Raw genomic sequence first — 16,812 nt, forward strand, 5'->3', positions numbered from 1 at the left:
TAGTTTGCCCCACTAGACCGGTCTGTACACCTGGGTTCAGGAGCAATTTCCCTCCTTGTCTCTCTGCAGGGGCCACCAAAGGAATAGAAGAAGGGCATTTGGAGGTTCTGCATACTCAGCAGGGCCCAGCAGGGCCTGAGTTTCTAGAGATAGTGGCCTGGTGGGCAGAGTGACCCTGTTGCAAACAGCCTTGCACTTAACCAAAGTGGGAGTCTGAGCCACAGCAGAGGGTCAGTGGAACATACTTTCTCAGCCCATCTGTTGAGAGGAAGAAAGCTTTTCCCATGACGTGCTGTAATTCCAGGAGAGGCTTTACCTGGAGGAGCGCTAGAGATAGGGCTAGGAGCTGTGGTCTATGAAATAATCAGGCTTCTGCCCCTCCAAAGCTGGGACTGAAATCCTAGGGGTACTCTCTCTGCCACAGTGCCTTCTGGAGTCAGAAATGCAATGTGGGGCACAGCTGTTTGATGGGGTCATCACCTTGTTTAATTTCTTGGTAGTCCACAGTCAATGGCCACGACCATCTGCCTTCTTTTACCAGCTGTCCTGGGCTACTGAAAACACTATGGGCAGGGCATACAATACCTATTCAGTGCCATTCTTGGATAGTTTCTCCTATTCCTTTAGGCCCCCAGGCAATTTATATTGCTTGCCAGCTACCACTCTTGGCTGGGGTTCCCAGTTGGTGTTTTCCCATCGGTACTGGCTTGATTACTCTAACCCAAAGGCAAATTCACTGAGAGAAGTTTGCAGAGTTTGACTATAGGATGGCAATGCTACAATATGTTCTCTGGTACTGGAGAGACAGAAACACTGTATTCTCATGGGGGAGAACACCCAGGTTGCAGCGCCAAATGGACCTTCCGGACTGTATCTGTTTGCCTTGTCTCTGAAGGCCCTGATCAGACCACATTCACTGTAGGAATGAAAGCCAAGATACCCCAGTCCATCCCCCAATACGCTGTATGCCCATCCTGAAGCCAACTGTAAGACAAGACACTTACGATGTTGGGAGTCCATTGCTGATCTGGGGGAAAATGACAAATCCCAGGGATGGGTAGAGGCTGTGGGAGAGTCCCAAGACTGACAGGGAACTTGAGAAGCCAACAGGCTATGGAAAGCATCTGGAAAGGACGAGAGAAATCAGAAATAAATCCACCCACATATGGTCAAAGGATTTTCAAGAAAGGTGCAAAGACAATTTAGTAGAGAAAGAAGAATCTTTTTAATAAATGATGTCGGAACAACTGGACATACATTGAAATAAGAATTTCAATCTGCATCTTAGACCTTATACAAAAAGTAACTCAAAATGGACCACAGTCCTCGTGTAAAACCTAAAAATATAAAAAAGTCTAGAGAAAAAAATATAGAAGACTATGGATTAGGCAGAATTTTTTTTTGAGGTGACACCAAATGTTCAATCCATAAAAGAACAGATTTAGAAGTTAGACTAAGGAGGAGGAAGGGAAGGAGGGGAAATATCTTTTAAAATTAAGTAAAAACCACCCAAATACACACAACAACATGGATAAACTTCAAATGCTTTATGCTAAGTAAAAGGAGCCTGTCTTCAAAGTCTACATGCTATCAATTCCATTTCTATGACACTCTGGAAAAGACAGAACTATAAAGACAGAAAATGTACCAGTAGTTCAAGAGCTGGAGAAACTGACCACAAAGAGGCAGAAGGAACTTTTGGGGACGATGGAACTGTCCTATATCTTGCTTGTGGTGGTTGTTACACAAATGTGTTTGTCAAAACTTAGAACTACACACATAAAAGAGTGAATTTAATTACATATGAATCGTATCTCAATAAATCTGACCAAAAACAAAAATTAGAAACTGACATCTCCTGGCACAGCTTTGGGGCACGGTTCTTTTTCTCTGCCCGTACTGAGTCTTTTTAAAAATGAAATTAATGGGCAACAGAAAAAGAGCATCTCGTATAATGTTTTAGATTTCTAACTTCTCTTTGAGAAGACTTGACAACACTGTGACCACATCTCACATGGCAATAATCTTCTGCGGCTGAGTAGGCATCTTTTTTCTCTGCCATCATGAGTCAATCTCTATGTGGTGGTTTTACTTTTTATGGCATATTACCTCCCCAATCCCTGGAGACATCAGAGTTTGAACCCTCGCCTCAAACTCATTTCAACAAACTCGACTATTGGCATGATCTGTTACCCAGCTGTGAACAAACTTGTCTATAGGAACGGAACAGGCAAAGGATGGGATGGTAAGAGATCCAGGGAAATAGAGACTGCCAGGTTCCTGTAGTTAATACAGAGATCACAAGAACACGGCAGAGAGGATTGGCAATTTAAGGCTGATGTACAGGAAATTACAGCTGAGCATGTGATCCGAAGGAAACAAAAATAAAGCCAAAATGTGTGTGTTATTTCATCTACCTCATGGGGATATTAGCCATCGGAATCTAAAAAGTAGGGATATTAGAATCTAAAAGCAAGCATATTTTTTATTTCCAATAGCCAGCATAGTGCCTCATATATAATAAATGCCCATAACTGTTAGCTGGAAGGGAGAGTGAAGGAAATTAATTGGTGGAAGTTGCAAGCAGGGACAACTGCACAGGTGCAGCATCTTTGGACACAGGACTTCAGAAATAGAAGGGACAAGTGCTTGATTTAATGTTCTGCTCTTGCAGAACATTAAATTTTTTTTTTATTTTTAGTATTTTATTTATTTATTTGACAGAGAGAGAGAGAGGACACAAGCAGAGGGAGCAGCAGGCAGAGGGAGAGGGAGCAGCAGACTCCTGCGGAGCAGGGAGCCTCAGGCAGGACTAAATCCCACAACCCTGGGATCATGACCTGAGCTGAAGGCAGGTGCTTAACTAACTGAGCCACCCAGGGGCCCTGTCATCTTGAAATTTTTTTTAAAGATTTTATGTATTTATTTGACAGACAGAGATCACAAGTAGGCAGAGAGGCAGGCAGAGAGAGAGGGGGAAGCAGGCTCCCCACTGAGCAGAGAGCCCAAAGCAGGGCTTGATCCCACAACCCTGAGATCATGACCTGAGCTGAAGGCAGAGGCTTAACCCACTGAGCCACCCAGGTGCCCCCATCTTGAAATTCTTAGTAATTTTTTTAAAAAAGGAGGCCCTCTGTTTTCCATTCTCACTAAGCCCCACAAATTATAGAGCCAGTACTAAATCCAAAAGCTTCTGGAGACACACTTAGCTTTCTCTAAGAGAGGATGGTGAAGAGGACAGTTTGTGACATGGTGCACGTGCGCCATCTGACATGGTCATGAAAACCTAGAAGACAGTGTGAGCACAATTTCAAGTTATTATAGGACTACACTGAAGTGTGTTGACAAACTACAGAAGGAACAGATGGGCCGGACTAGGGGGTGACAAAGAAATTACCTGGACAGTTCTGAGTTGACAGATTAGATAAAACCTGAAGGGGCAAAAAAAAAAAAGGAAGGAAAAGAAAAAGAAAGGGAAAAGAAAGGAGAAAAGAAAAGGCCAGAATGGAAGTAGTGCCTACAACCTCAAATCACACAGAGCAGTTATGGAAAAGACTGCCACTCGGGTGTCACTAGTTTTATCCACATTCACAAACACCATTGTGACCACAATCCCAGTCCATCTTGTCTGCCAAATGAGAGGGTGGACGTGTCTAAGAAATGTCTTTAAATTTGTATCCAAAATCAAATCCTGAGTAAAAAAATACCATGACCAAAAGGGTGACGGGAGATAGAGCCTTGTGGTCTGTGTTTCTCAAATGTCTGATTCCTCATCTACAAAGTGTAAGTGTGTATGAATTTTAAATGTCCCTTGCCACATTTGGGAAGCTTGCCGCCATTCAGGCCGCTCACCCTCTCACTCGGCCTGGAGAGAGCGGAGACCGTATCACGAGACAGGTGATGGTGTCCCGGGCCTTCTCATCGTGGTTCCTTTTGCACTTTAGCCAGCGACCAGACAACTGACCACCCAAGTTAGGGCACATTTGAGAGGGCTAAAATGTGAAGCTGGAGAGGACACAGGGACAATGGACATAAACCATGATTCCCCCAGAAATCCCCCAGCTACGACATACAGTCACCTGGTGATGGTGTCGTGGTGCATAACGTAGGCATCCCATTAACCTCATCTATGTTATCAAGACCGTCATCAGCAGAAGCGGCGATCCAAAGACATTGTCAGACATGCTACTGAATGTTTCTTCTGTGCCAGACACTATGCTAAATACTTTTTTTATAAAGATTTATTTATCTATTTATTTGACAGAGAGAGAGAGAGAGGAAACACAAGCAGGGGGAGTGGGAGAGGGAGAAGCAGGCTTCCTGCTGAGCAGGGAGCCCCATGTGGGGCTCAATCCCAGCACCCTGGGATCATGATCTGAGCCAACGGCAAATGCTTCATGACTGAGCCACACTTTTTGAATACAGGTGCACAATGCTTTTAAAAAACTGGGCTATGAAATTAGTTCTTTAGTCTATTTAAAATGATTCTGATGTAAATTAGGATTCATTGATTTGTGTTGCTGGAATGAGAGACAGATAGCCCCTAAAGAACTGAAATGAACAATGAGAAAACATTAGCCGTTTTAAAATGTAGACCATGAAAAACAAAATCACCTTTGAAGGCAGCTTGAGTATGTACGTAATTTTAAAGTAAACAGTCCTTCTTGTTTAATTAAGAAAGCGTAACTTTGATGTTAAAATTTCTTTAATGTATTCCTCTATGTATTAGGCAAGGACGCTTATTTTAATTACAAATGTTAAAGTAATTATACATATTTTAAGCATATATTTCACATGAGTGACTCTGCCAGTATGTGGAAACGAGTGATGAAGTTTATAAATTACTTTATGAGGTGACTGGGTGGCTAATTCAGTTAGGCTTCCTCCTCTTTATTTCCGCTGGGGTCCTGATCTCAGGGTCTTGAGGCTGAGCCCCTGCTCCGCACTCAGCAGGGGGTGTGCTGGAGAGTCTCTCCCTCTTCCCTCCCCAAGCTTGCATGCTCTCTCTCAGATAATAAGTAAATAAAAATCTTTAAAAAAAAATTATAAATTACTTCAGGGCTGTTTTCCAAAAACAACCTGCAGAGAAAGTCTCTAGGAAAATGTCAGCTATTTTATATATATTAATGTGGTTTCTGAAGATAGATAGATACGGATATATAGGTAGAGTTATGGTATTACTACATTACCTGATAGAAAAGCTGTAGGGGCACCTGGGTGGCTCAGTGGGTTAAGGCCTCTGCCTTCGGCTCAGGTCATGATCCCGGAGTCTTGGGATCGAGCCCCGCATCGGGCTGTCTGCTCCGCGGAGAGCCTGCTTCCTCCTTTCTCTCTGCCCGCCTCTCTGCCTACTTGTGATCTCTGTCTGTCAAATAAATAAATAAATAAATAAATAAAAAAGAAAAGCTGTAAAATTTTTGTTCCCTTTCTCAAAGGATTTTTCTAAGACAGGCTTCTATAGCTGTGAGTATTTTGCTGTTCTTAGAGCCAGCTGCTATTAGAATTCAGGGGATTAGGAGTTGTGTGCAAATTTCTTATATTTATTAATTACACGGGCCATGTTTAAAATTAGGAAGCCTACTCTCTTAAACTTACAGTTAGCACCTTCTGAAATGTCTTTCCATACATTATGGAAATTCATAGCCTACAAACTGCAAACAAACCCATCAAATATTGAAATATTAGAATAAATTTCATTAAAATATCACCAGCCATTATTTCCCAGGAATGAAACACAGCAACATAATACTCTATATTCCCTGATTATAAAAATGAATGCATATTTATGTTAAAAAAATAAAAATGAGAAAGAAAAGTACACGGATGAAAGTAAGAATTTCATGCAGAGGAGGATTATGAATTACTCCTTAATTTCTTTATGCTCTCCAGTAATTTAACAACTATTATAGTAAATAGGTATCAATTTTCCAATCAAGATGAACAATGACTGTGCGTGAAAATAAAATGCTACTTATTCGTTGAGAGTAAGAAAGAATGAGGAGATACGACTATTTTTTTTCTTTTTTTAAAAATTATTTATTTGACAAGAGCGACCACAAATAGGCAGAGTGGCAGCTGATGTAGGGTTTGATCCAGGACCCTGAGATCATGACCTGAGCTGAAGGCAAAGGCTTAATCCACTGAGCCACTCAGGCACCCAGCAATGTGTCTTCTATAAATAAACCATTGAGCATTCTTAGAAAAATCAGGTTTTGGTCCTAAATCGGACATGTGGTAGCGCTGTGACCTTAACCTAGTATCCCTCGCCCTCTCTGTCAGGTAAGGCGAAGGGACACTTTCTGCCAATTCATTCTCTCTGCTCATTTATTGCTGTCATTCACCCTCCATCCAATACCACCGAGAACCCATCTATACCAGGCTCAGTTTCAGCAGGATAGTGAACACACAAGCTGTATTTTTATTATATTTTTCCGGCTCCTCTGTGCAGATCGGTTATGAAGGGGTATGATGCGGTGGGATAGCAGGCAGGGGCTCCTACAGCGTACTTAGTGTTGATGATGGCCTTGGACTAGAGCAAGGGCAGTGGACACTGAGGGAGGCAGACAACTTCAAGACATGTTTGGAATGAGAACAGTCTTGAGACTGGCCAATGAAACAGAAGAATTGTAGAAAAGAATAAGGAAAAGAAGGATTTAAAAATAATTCCCAGGCTCTTGGGCTTCAGTTACTCACGGAGTGAAAGCAACCACTGTAGCATATGGGGAATGATCGACAATTAATGTGTGCAAGTAAGTAAGATCTTTTTAGATAGAAAATCAGGATTATAGGACAGAGAGGGAATGGAATAGTATAGGAAGGTAATGGGGGAGGAGAGAAGGCATATTTTCTTCAGGATACCAGGAAAGGGCTTTCTAAGAAGTTACATTTAAGCTGAGTCCTAAATGAAGTCTCTAGAACGGGGACATGATCATTACCTACACTACCTCAAACCTAAACTCTGAAAATGATAGAAATTCAAAAGATTTCCTTCAGATTCCATATCAAAATGTACTCGATGGCTATTCCTACTCTAGGCTATATTGATTTTTTTTTTAAATTCAGGGGTTCCTTATTACTGTAATACCCACTCCTGTATGATTTTCCAGTTATGAAAATATCTATGCAGTATCTTCTACACCCAAGAACAAGGCCTGGACTACTTAGAATAAAAGGGATTTTGTTAATGACTTTCTAGGATTCTTTAGTAAACTTATTTGTCCACTTGCTTTTCAGAATCATTTTCAAGCTATGTATCTGACACTGTTGGATCTTGGGTAGAAAACAGACTATGGGGGCACCTGGGTGGCTCAGTGGGTTAAAGCCTCTGCCTTCAGCTGGGTCATGATCTCAGGGTCCTGGGATCAAGCCCCGAATCGGGCTCTCTGCTCAGCAGGGAGCCTGCTTCCCTCTCTCTCTCTGCCTGCCTCTCTGCCTACCTGTGATCGCTGTCTGTCAAATAAATAAATAAAACCTTAAAAAAGAGAAAGAAATAAAAAGAAAATAGACTATGTTTAAAAGCCATGAGACTGACCTGGTGCTCTTTGGAAAATAAGTCTTCTAATATTGTCATCATTTAGTCTTCTATACTGATGCTAGAATGATTCACAGTTGAATGGTTATGACTTACTATAGAGAGGTTAGTTTTAAGAAGGGAAGAGCTCGGGCGCCTGGGTGGCTCAGTGGGTTATGCCACTGCCTTCAGCTCAGGTCATGATCTCAGGGTCCTGGGATCGAGTCCCGCATTGGGCTCTCTGCTCAGCAGGGAGCCTGCTTCCCTCTCTCTCTCTCTCTCTGCCTGCCTCTCCATCTACTTGTGATTTCTCTCTGTCAGATAAATAAATAAAATCTTTAAAAAAAAAAAAAAAAAAAAAAAAGAAGGGAAGAGCTCAGAGGAATAGGGTGTTCTAACTATGAAGCTGTTAGGAGCTGCTATACTTCCAGAACAGGGGATGGAGGCAGATACAACCATGGGGTGGGGCGCGGGGTGGGGGGGATTCGTACTTCTTGGAGTACCGGTGTGAAGAATGGATTGACTGAAGAATGGATTGACAAGGTAAGTCTTGAGTAAGTGAAAAGGGTCTAGCACTCAGGAAAAAAAAAAAGGGGAGGTTGTCTCTGGTGCAGCTAGGTGGCTCAGTTGGTTAAGTGTCTGCCTTTAGCTCAGGTCATGATCCCAGGGTCCTGGAATCAAGCTCCACATTGGGCTCCCTGCTCAGTGGGGAGTCTGCTTCTCCCTCTGACTGCTGCTCCCCTGCTTGTGCTCTCTCTCTCAAATAAATAAATAAAATCTTAAAGAAAAAAAAGAAGAAGAAAAGGGATCTCTATCTCAGACATCCCCACACCAGGCAATTAAAATAGGGTTTTGAAAGAGAAAATAACAGGAATTTGAAAAACTATGTCTTGGTGAAATCTCTAAACTTCAGAAAGTAGACAACCCGGCTGATGCTGGTAAGCAGCAAATGTCTGACCTAAGAGATTCTGCTCGGAGGACTGCTGATATTTGTGTCTATTTTTCCCATAATTTTTCTCATTCGTTGATTAAACCAAAAATTCGACAGAAGTTCTAGGCTTCCCCTCTAAGGGTAGGTTTCTCAGTCATGGCCCTATTGATACACTGGACCAAATAATTCTTTCTGTGGGTGGCTGGGCCTCTGATCTGTGGGATATTTAGCCACATCCCTGGTCTCTGCACACCAGATGCCATCTACAGCAGCCCCCTCGTTGCGACAACCAAAATTGTCTCCAGACTTCAACGAATGTCCCCTAGGAGACAAAATCATGCCTGGCTGAGAAACACGGCCCAAAGGGAATGCGTTCCTATATGCCATAGAATCAAAGAGCCACACGTTGCTGGATTCTTTATGAGTGACAGAATTAAAAGCACAGGGAAGATCTGGGGCAGAAAGACACAAGAGCACCAACCCACAAACCTCATGTCTTCTCGTCTTGGCTCGTTCTGTCCTAGCGGCTTTGTGCTCCTGTTTCACAACACTTGTGTTTTCTTGCTTCCCGCTCTTATTGCGTAGGCTTCGTTGAGGTCTTTTGCAATTATTCCTTCCTGACAAGCAGACTGGTATTCAGATTTGATGTCTTGAAATAGGCAGGGTATGTGGAAGGTGGACTTTCCAAGTCACTGGACTGCCATCTCTGCTTCCCCGAACTCCTTTCTTCCCAAAGACGTGCATTCTGGAAGGAACAGCAGCAGAAGAAGGTTGCATTCGATGTGAGACGAGCTGTGAGGCACTGTATCCTGAGAGGGGTCATTCACAAAATAAAGAGTCAGGCCTTTTAGTAGGTCCTATGGCATGTAGCCACTTGTAGATGGTAGATTATAATTTTTCATGAATTCTCTTGCTAGAAAGTCTAAGAGGCAAGTGGCTTGGGAGAGAAGATCTCACTCAAGTCCAGCAGAGCTATGCCAAGAGAAAGTTTGCCAATACTGGGAATTTTTTTTAAAAATCATCATTCACTTGCTACCCAGCCACAGCTATAGATAGGAGTTTACCAGACACCAGGAAACATAAAATAAAATGGGACTCTATCATATATTGCTTACTGTTCATCAACAAAAAAATATATAGTAATACTTCTTTCATAAAAGTTACAAAAATTCAGTAAAGGAAACGTGGAAAATGCATGAACAGTACAAAGAAAAAAAATTATCTCTAGTACTACTATCCAAACCCAAATACCGCCACTGATGTTCTGTGGATTTCTTTCCAGTTTCTTTTTTTAATGTATACATTTAGAGAGTATAGAGGAGTGAGGGGGGAATATATATATATACATATGCATGTATATATATATTTCAGTACCCCACTTTTTAAGCTAGAATTGTATGAAATGCATTTTAAATGTTATTCATAAACATAATTTTTAATGGTACATTAAGTTGCATCAAAATGATGTACCATGGCTACTTAGGCTGATTCTAATGATGTACCATTAAAAAGACTTGCAATAAATATTTATAATAACTTTGTTATTATAGAGTTCCAAAACTAATGTTATTGAATTAAAGAGTATAAACATTTGAAACATCTTAATACGTGTTTGTATACAAAAATGTGAATCAATTTATAGACCAGTCAGCAAAACACAAATATGCCTATTGCATTTTGTCCTTACCAATATCAGATACTTTCATTAGCTTTATTCTTTCTTTGAGTTAATTTTGTTCTTTACATTCATAATCAGTAACCCTATTTTCCCCCAAATATTTGTGTACTAACTGCATTTCCTCTTTCGAAAAATACCGTGACTATTACAGTGTGTTGTCAAAAGAGAGAAATCAAAAGCAGAAGGAAAATACCTATCTTATCAAGACAATTTTGAAAGTCTCTGGTCGTGATACGAAGTAGAATTTCTGATGTCACCATTCTCAAGACCTCATATTCTCATTTCTCATCACCCTGTCACCTGTAACTACAATTTTGCAGTCAAAGCAAAAAAACCTGTGGTTTCTCCTATAAGCTATAAGCCCTCAAGCCCTTGACTTTGTACATGCTGTTCCCTTGTCTGGAATGCCCTTTAATGTACCCCAAAAGCACATACCACACATGCGCACAGAGCCTGTGGTCTTTCTCAGGCCCCAGAAGTCGCTTGCTGTTACCTTTCTCCTAGCCTCTGACATTCCACATCATAATCACTAATATTCTTTTCAGACTTTCCCTCCTGCCCACGGTTTCCGCAAGGACAGGAACACCCCCTCTTTAATTTCTAGATTCTACCACATCATTTACCGTCGTGCCTAAGAGAAAGTAGAAGCTCAGTAACTGCTTCCTTCAATGGGGACATTGCTGAATAATAAATGTCGTGGCCTTCTTAGTTGTCCAATTCTGCCATCCACAGTAATTGTCGGGATTTTGAGAGAGAGACTGAGTGGAAAGAATACAAGCATCAGGGACCGCGGAACCAAGGTTCAAACTTTTAGTTCAACCACTAGCCAGTTCACCATCCTTAGAATAATTACCTAGTATCTCTGAAACTCCATTGGAACAAAGAGTGATCATAATATATACCTTATAGGATTATTTGAATATGAGGTACTGAATATATGTAAAGAATCTGGCATATAGTAGTGGCTAAATGTAGACCTCTTTCTAGTTATTATTCTGTATTTCCATTATATACATATTTCCATTCCATATATATTTCCTTTGCAATAAATATTACTGAATTCAAAGGATCTGATACCTATGTATGTATTTTTCTTTGAAGCATGAAGACCAAGACCCAAGGTCAGTGGCACTGACCATATTCTTGCTTTTAGGGAAATCTTAGAAAAGAATTAGTTCTGATTACAGTTGTGGAAAGTAGGCCTATATTTTCCAAAGGCAAGAGAAATCAAGTTCTCTGTAAAATAACACATGATCTTATCATCAACTGCTTAATTTTTTTCTGTTTGCCCCATTAATATTGCTGAAGGTTGGTGGGGACCTCAAATTACTATAAATAAAGGCTTGCTGTCCCTGATGGCAGAAGAAAGGAACTTTTGGAACATGCTCTACTTTTCATTTCTAAAAATATATCCACTTGGGCTACACTAGAGAAGCATGTGAAATATTCCCAGTTAAAAATCAGATTTATACTGGTGGTATGTACAGCAGAAGCGTGTGCAGAAACACACACACACACGCACACGCACACGCACATCCCAGAAACCCTCTGAAGCTCAGTTTCTTTTATTTATCAAACAGCCATGATTCATGCCTGCTGTGTGCCTTCCTTAGGGCTAAAAGACATTTTCATCCATCTGCCAACCAGATGAACCCAGAGAAAAAGTCACAAAGACCGCCTAAGTGAGGATAACACAAGTACTTGTGCAGAATGAATTTGCCAAGATCTTCTTCCCCTACCTTTAACCCAACCCCCATCACAAGCTGGTTTTATGTCCCACATGCCACGGTTTCCCTTCTGATGACAGCTCAGACCCTCTCCCCCAGCCCTGTGTGTTTTCAGCTTCATACCACACATGATTCAATGTAAACTATGAAGCCCCTAGTACAGTACATGGTGTAAACACGGGCTCCATACACAGCGCTTTCTTTCTACCTTTTCAAATCCTTCTGAGCATTCAGGAGGTCATCCTCCACACCCCAGAATTCCTTCCACAGAGAGTCAAAGTTATTGCCGCAGGCCTTCTCAGATGCTGAGAAATGGCCAGGAATTTTCCATTTTAGAGGTTTCTGGCATTCCAACATAAGAAGAAATGCCAAAAATGGCTTTCAAAAATAACAGTAGATTTTGCCTCTAACAAAGGAATGTTTTTAAGTACTACAGTGTACTCTATGGTGATATTTACAAGGTTATAAAATGCTCCAGCAAGTGTAGCTGAGGAATGCAACAGGAGTTTCAAATGTACCCTACATGTCATCCTCCAAATCTGCTTATTGTGTACTGTCCATGTGTAGAGCCTCACTTGAAAGTGACATCTGACGTATAAATTTCAAGTCCTTTGAACTGTAAACTCTTCATTTGAAGTCCTGACTCCCGGGCACCTGGATGGCTCAGTCAGTTAAGCATCTGCCTTCAGTTCAGGTCATGATCTCAGGGTCCTGGGATGGAGTCCCTGTGCCGGGCTCCCTGCTCAGTGAGGAGTCTGCTTCTTCCTCTCCCTCTGCTCCTCCCCTGCTCATTCTCTCTGTCTCAAATAAATAAATAAAATCTTAAAAAAAAATAAAATAAATAAAGTCTTCATCATAGTGCTTGTGCCCCACACATCTGTGAAAAGAAAGCCATGAGGAAATAACAAAAAAGATGGGGTAAGATTTCCCCTTAAAAGAGGTGAAAAAGAGGCTCAGGGGAGCCACATGAGGCCACTATAGCAACATCAACTTACAGGTTGAACTGGGAAGAATTTCTCTCCACAACTCTGGCAACTCATTCACTGTCACCAAAGGGGGCCTTGACCCCCCACTTGGATAAGCAAGGTCCCAATCCAGACATGCAGCAACACACAGAATAATATATTTGTAACTGGAAACTACAGGTTAAAGTGTAACACTAAATATACGTAAAGATATAATCTATCCATGCTCTTGTGAAATTGTAGGGTTCAAGACATAACTCTACAATGTGGATTCTGCCGGCATCACTCCTGGCCCCACCACTCCCTGACCCCGACCTCCTGGAACCTACTTTTGCTACCAAGGTAAACCCATTGTTGCTAAACTCAAAGACTCTTTTCATCCTTGTCTTATTTGATCTCCAGCCACAGCACTTGATTCTGTGGCAAACACCCTTCTTTCTGGAACCACTCAGTCTTGACTTCCTTGACATCATCTCTCTTGGATGTCATCTTTATCACCTGATCTACTCCTTCTTGGTCTCCTGCAAATGCTTCTTTTTTTTTGACCCCCTCACTGTTATTACTAATGGTGCTATCATTAGGCCTTTTTTTTCCCTTCTCAATGTACATTATTTCCCCAGTGACTTCATCAGTTCCAATAACTTCAAGTGCTTTTTCCTTGCTAAAGGACTTCCTAACCTATACCACCAGGCCAAATCTCTCTCCTGAGCTCCAGGCCTATAGAGCTGTTTACAGGACAACTCTATCAGTTATCTATTGCTATACAAATCTCCTCAAAATAGTGGTACAAATTCCTGACAGTGTTCTACTCCTGAATCTGGAGGTCAACTGGGCTCAGCTAGCCAGTTCTCAATGCTCTGAGGTCTCAGCAGTTGTGGCCAGACAAGGCTGAGGCTGAGATCATCTCAAAGTCTTCTTCATTCACATGTCTATCACCCAGGTTGGAAGATCTGAATAGCTGAAGTCTTAAATTCTGGACCATTTCTCTCTACATGTACGTACGTGATCAGTCCATGTGGAGACTCGTCTACATGGCCAAGCTTCCAACCTGACAGTTGAGAGCTCTGAAAAAGAACTCGTGTTTGGAAGCGACGTCCTCATGTTCAGAACTGATCTGACGTCCACAGCCAGGCTACGTTATTCTCCGGCTGGACGTAAACAATCTCATAGAATACTGACCTCAGACAAGGTTACTCTGAGACCACAAGATAAAATAAGACCGCTTCATAAAGTTGTTTAAGCACAGGTAAAATGCCACTATAACATCTATAAAATATCTGACCATAGAATTAACCCCACTTTCTGAAAACATCCAGTCTGGACCGAATCTATGGCTTTTTTTTTTTTTTTTAAAGATTTTATTTGACAGAGAGAGAGCACGCGTGCACACAAGCAGAGAAATAGGGAGACGCAAACTGCCTGCTAAAAGGGAGCCCTGATTAACCGGGGTAACCAGGGGCTTGATCCCTGGACATCCTGAGCCAAAGGCAGACACTTAACTGAGCCACCCAGGATCTCCCAAATCTATGCTTCCTTAAACCTTCCTCCAATCACCCAACCAAATCCCAAATTCTATAATGGGTCCTTTCTAACACCTTCTTCCTGAAACACCTCACAGTTCCCATGACGTTCATTCTTCCTTGCTACACATAATAAATGTAACCTGTTTAACTACAAAGGTGTTCCTGATGAACTTGAACTGAAGAGCACTGGCAGGTCCCAGAACAAGCATTTCCCAAGAAACCAGCAAGGCCTTTTCTAAACTAGCCTTGTGTATTACATAGCATCCTTTGTGCACATTCCAAGGAAAAAAGATGTGATGACCAGAGAATAGGAAGTCTAGAAAAGAGGTATGTGGATGAAGCTATGGGAATGAAAAAAAAAGCCGAAGTCACATTAATGTCCGCGGAAGAGCATACACCACTGAGGAGACCCTCCATAACCATGTGCATAGGATGACTGACACTATGACTCTTAGCTAGCTAGCCCCCTCTTCAGACATCCCAGGGCCTATGCCAAAAGCCCACGCACCGTGGTCATAGTGCTGCAATTGAGGCCACCCGCGCTGAACGCGCTCCCACGGCTGGGTTCCCAACCTGTCAGCAAGAGGTCTGATGCCAAGCCCTTGACATAGCACCATTCTTCGGGGAAAACTCACCAAGCCACCCGATAGAATATTAATTATATCAGAACCCAACTCTCTTGACAGCAGCTAGCAATTTGTCCTTACCCAAATCAACACGTACCTGGATACCGATTTGCCTTCTCTTCCTTCCAGTGCGTCTACCAACACCACCACCCACGGGTACTGAGTGCTACAGAATTATCTGATGCATCCATATGGCATCCCTTAAAAATATAAATAAATAAACTTCTCATATCACTACCTGGCACGCCTGAAACTAATGTCATGTCAACAACACTCGAATAAAAAAGAAAAATTTTTAAAAATATGGTGTCCCTTGCAATATCGCCCAAAACCAACTTACCTTGTGACGGCAAAGGAAGTGTAGTAATGCGTTCATTATCATGAAAGCCCAGGCTAGAGCTTGGCTGTAAAGGCAATTCATCATTGCGGCTGAGTGGGGTTGAGTAGAAGCTGGTCCCGCCTTCCGCTGTGCCTCGAGCCCAAGGTGCTCTACAGAAATGGCCAATGATTGCCGGTGGGCACAGAAGGATGAAAAACGCTCGGAAGAAGCCTCTGATCGGGAGAAATGGCCCGAGGGTGCAGCTCAAGTTCCTCCTTAATACTGCTACTGGGCTCTCACAGCCTCTGCCTGGAGAATGAAACCTAAAAGTGTCTTCCAGCAACTACTTCTTACAGCGCCCTCTATTGATGAAACCGTCTATCCAGCTGGCTGGCCCAAAAAAAAAAAAAAAATTCCCGATTAGACTTCGCTCCATAACACAAAGCAAGACAAAGGATGAATTTTCAGCTCAGAGACACTACTCTGCTAACCGGCACCTTGCAAGTTCTAACTAAAACTAAAACTATTATTGCAATTACATTATTGTTCTAGCTGAAACTATTATTAGCATTCGCATAATTTTCCTGTGGCTATCTTATGATTATGTTCCTTAGGATAAATTCCGGGAAGCAGAATTACTGAGTCCAGAGATTCAAACTTTTAAAATCTTTGGATATAGAATAACAAAGCTTCTTTATCATGCTGTGCAAATTTATGTTCACTCCAGTAGAATATGAATATATAAAGAATAAGCACAGTCTGGGCACTTGTAGGAGTGTGATCTTCTGGAACAAATGCTTGACAGTGAGTGAGCTAACGTAGCTTGGCCAGCTACTCTTCTCTACTCATGTTCTTCAGAGTCTCACTAAGGTAATTTCCGTTTGTTTGTTTATTCAAATGGCTATCAAAGCAGAGGTAAACCTAAAATTCTAATAGGGGGAAATGTTTTTTAAATGAAACATGAAAATATCAAGTAATAAGTATCAAGTAATATATTAATATCAAGTAATATAATACAATATACAAGTAATACTGATTCTTGAAAGAAATGTGATTCAAGAAAGCCAAAAAGCCATGTCTGCTTTTTGGAATTGAAATTGGGAAATATACAAGATGTCCCCTCACTGATGGCAAGGTTCTCCTCTGACACAGTAACCCGCAGGGTTGCTGAGAAGATCAGTAAGTAAATAAGCACGCAGGAGGAGACAATAAACAAGAGTTTTATTTCCTGAGAGCATTGCTGTTCGATTGCTAAAAATCCAATCATATGTATTTTTCATTTTGCCAAAGCTGTTTTCATTAAGGATGGAAAACACTTCTCGTGCCCAAGCTAAAAGTGTGTTACAATAAAATGTTAAGCCCCAACTACCATTAGTTACAGATTTGATGGTATTTCTTTCCAGCTTCTTAACTAATACCATTTGTCTTCTTTAACTGCTTTCGCTGAAATAAACTCTCAATGCAGTGAGCAGAAGTGGAAGGCAATCAAACATTACATGATCTTTGCATTTGTCTTTGTTTCCAATATACTTA

The 16,812-nt window shown here is 41.6% G+C and overlaps 1 protein-coding gene across 1 annotated transcript in view; it reads right to left on the reverse strand.

Annotated features, from left to right (window-relative positions):
- Positions 1 to 16,812, reverse strand: part of TMC1 (transmembrane channel like 1) — a 384,104-nt gene that overhangs the window by 147,042 nt on the left and 220,250 nt on the right. Inside the window, exons 4-6 of the mRNA XM_059143592.1 lie at positions 15,301 to 15,669; positions 8,923 to 9,250; positions 1,005 to 1,124 (exon numbers count right to left, since the gene is read on the reverse strand). The gene's annotated coding sequence lies outside the window, so the exon portion shown is untranslated. The remainder of the gene's footprint in view (positions 1 to 1,004; positions 1,125 to 8,922; positions 9,251 to 15,300; positions 15,670 to 16,812) is intronic.

This window comes from Mustela lutreola, chromosome 12, assembly GCF_030435805.1.
Source record: "Mustela lutreola isolate mMusLut2 chromosome 12, mMusLut2.pri, whole genome shotgun sequence".
In the NCBI taxonomy this organism is placed as follows: Eukaryota; Metazoa; Chordata; class Mammalia; order Carnivora; family Mustelidae; genus Mustela; species Mustela lutreola.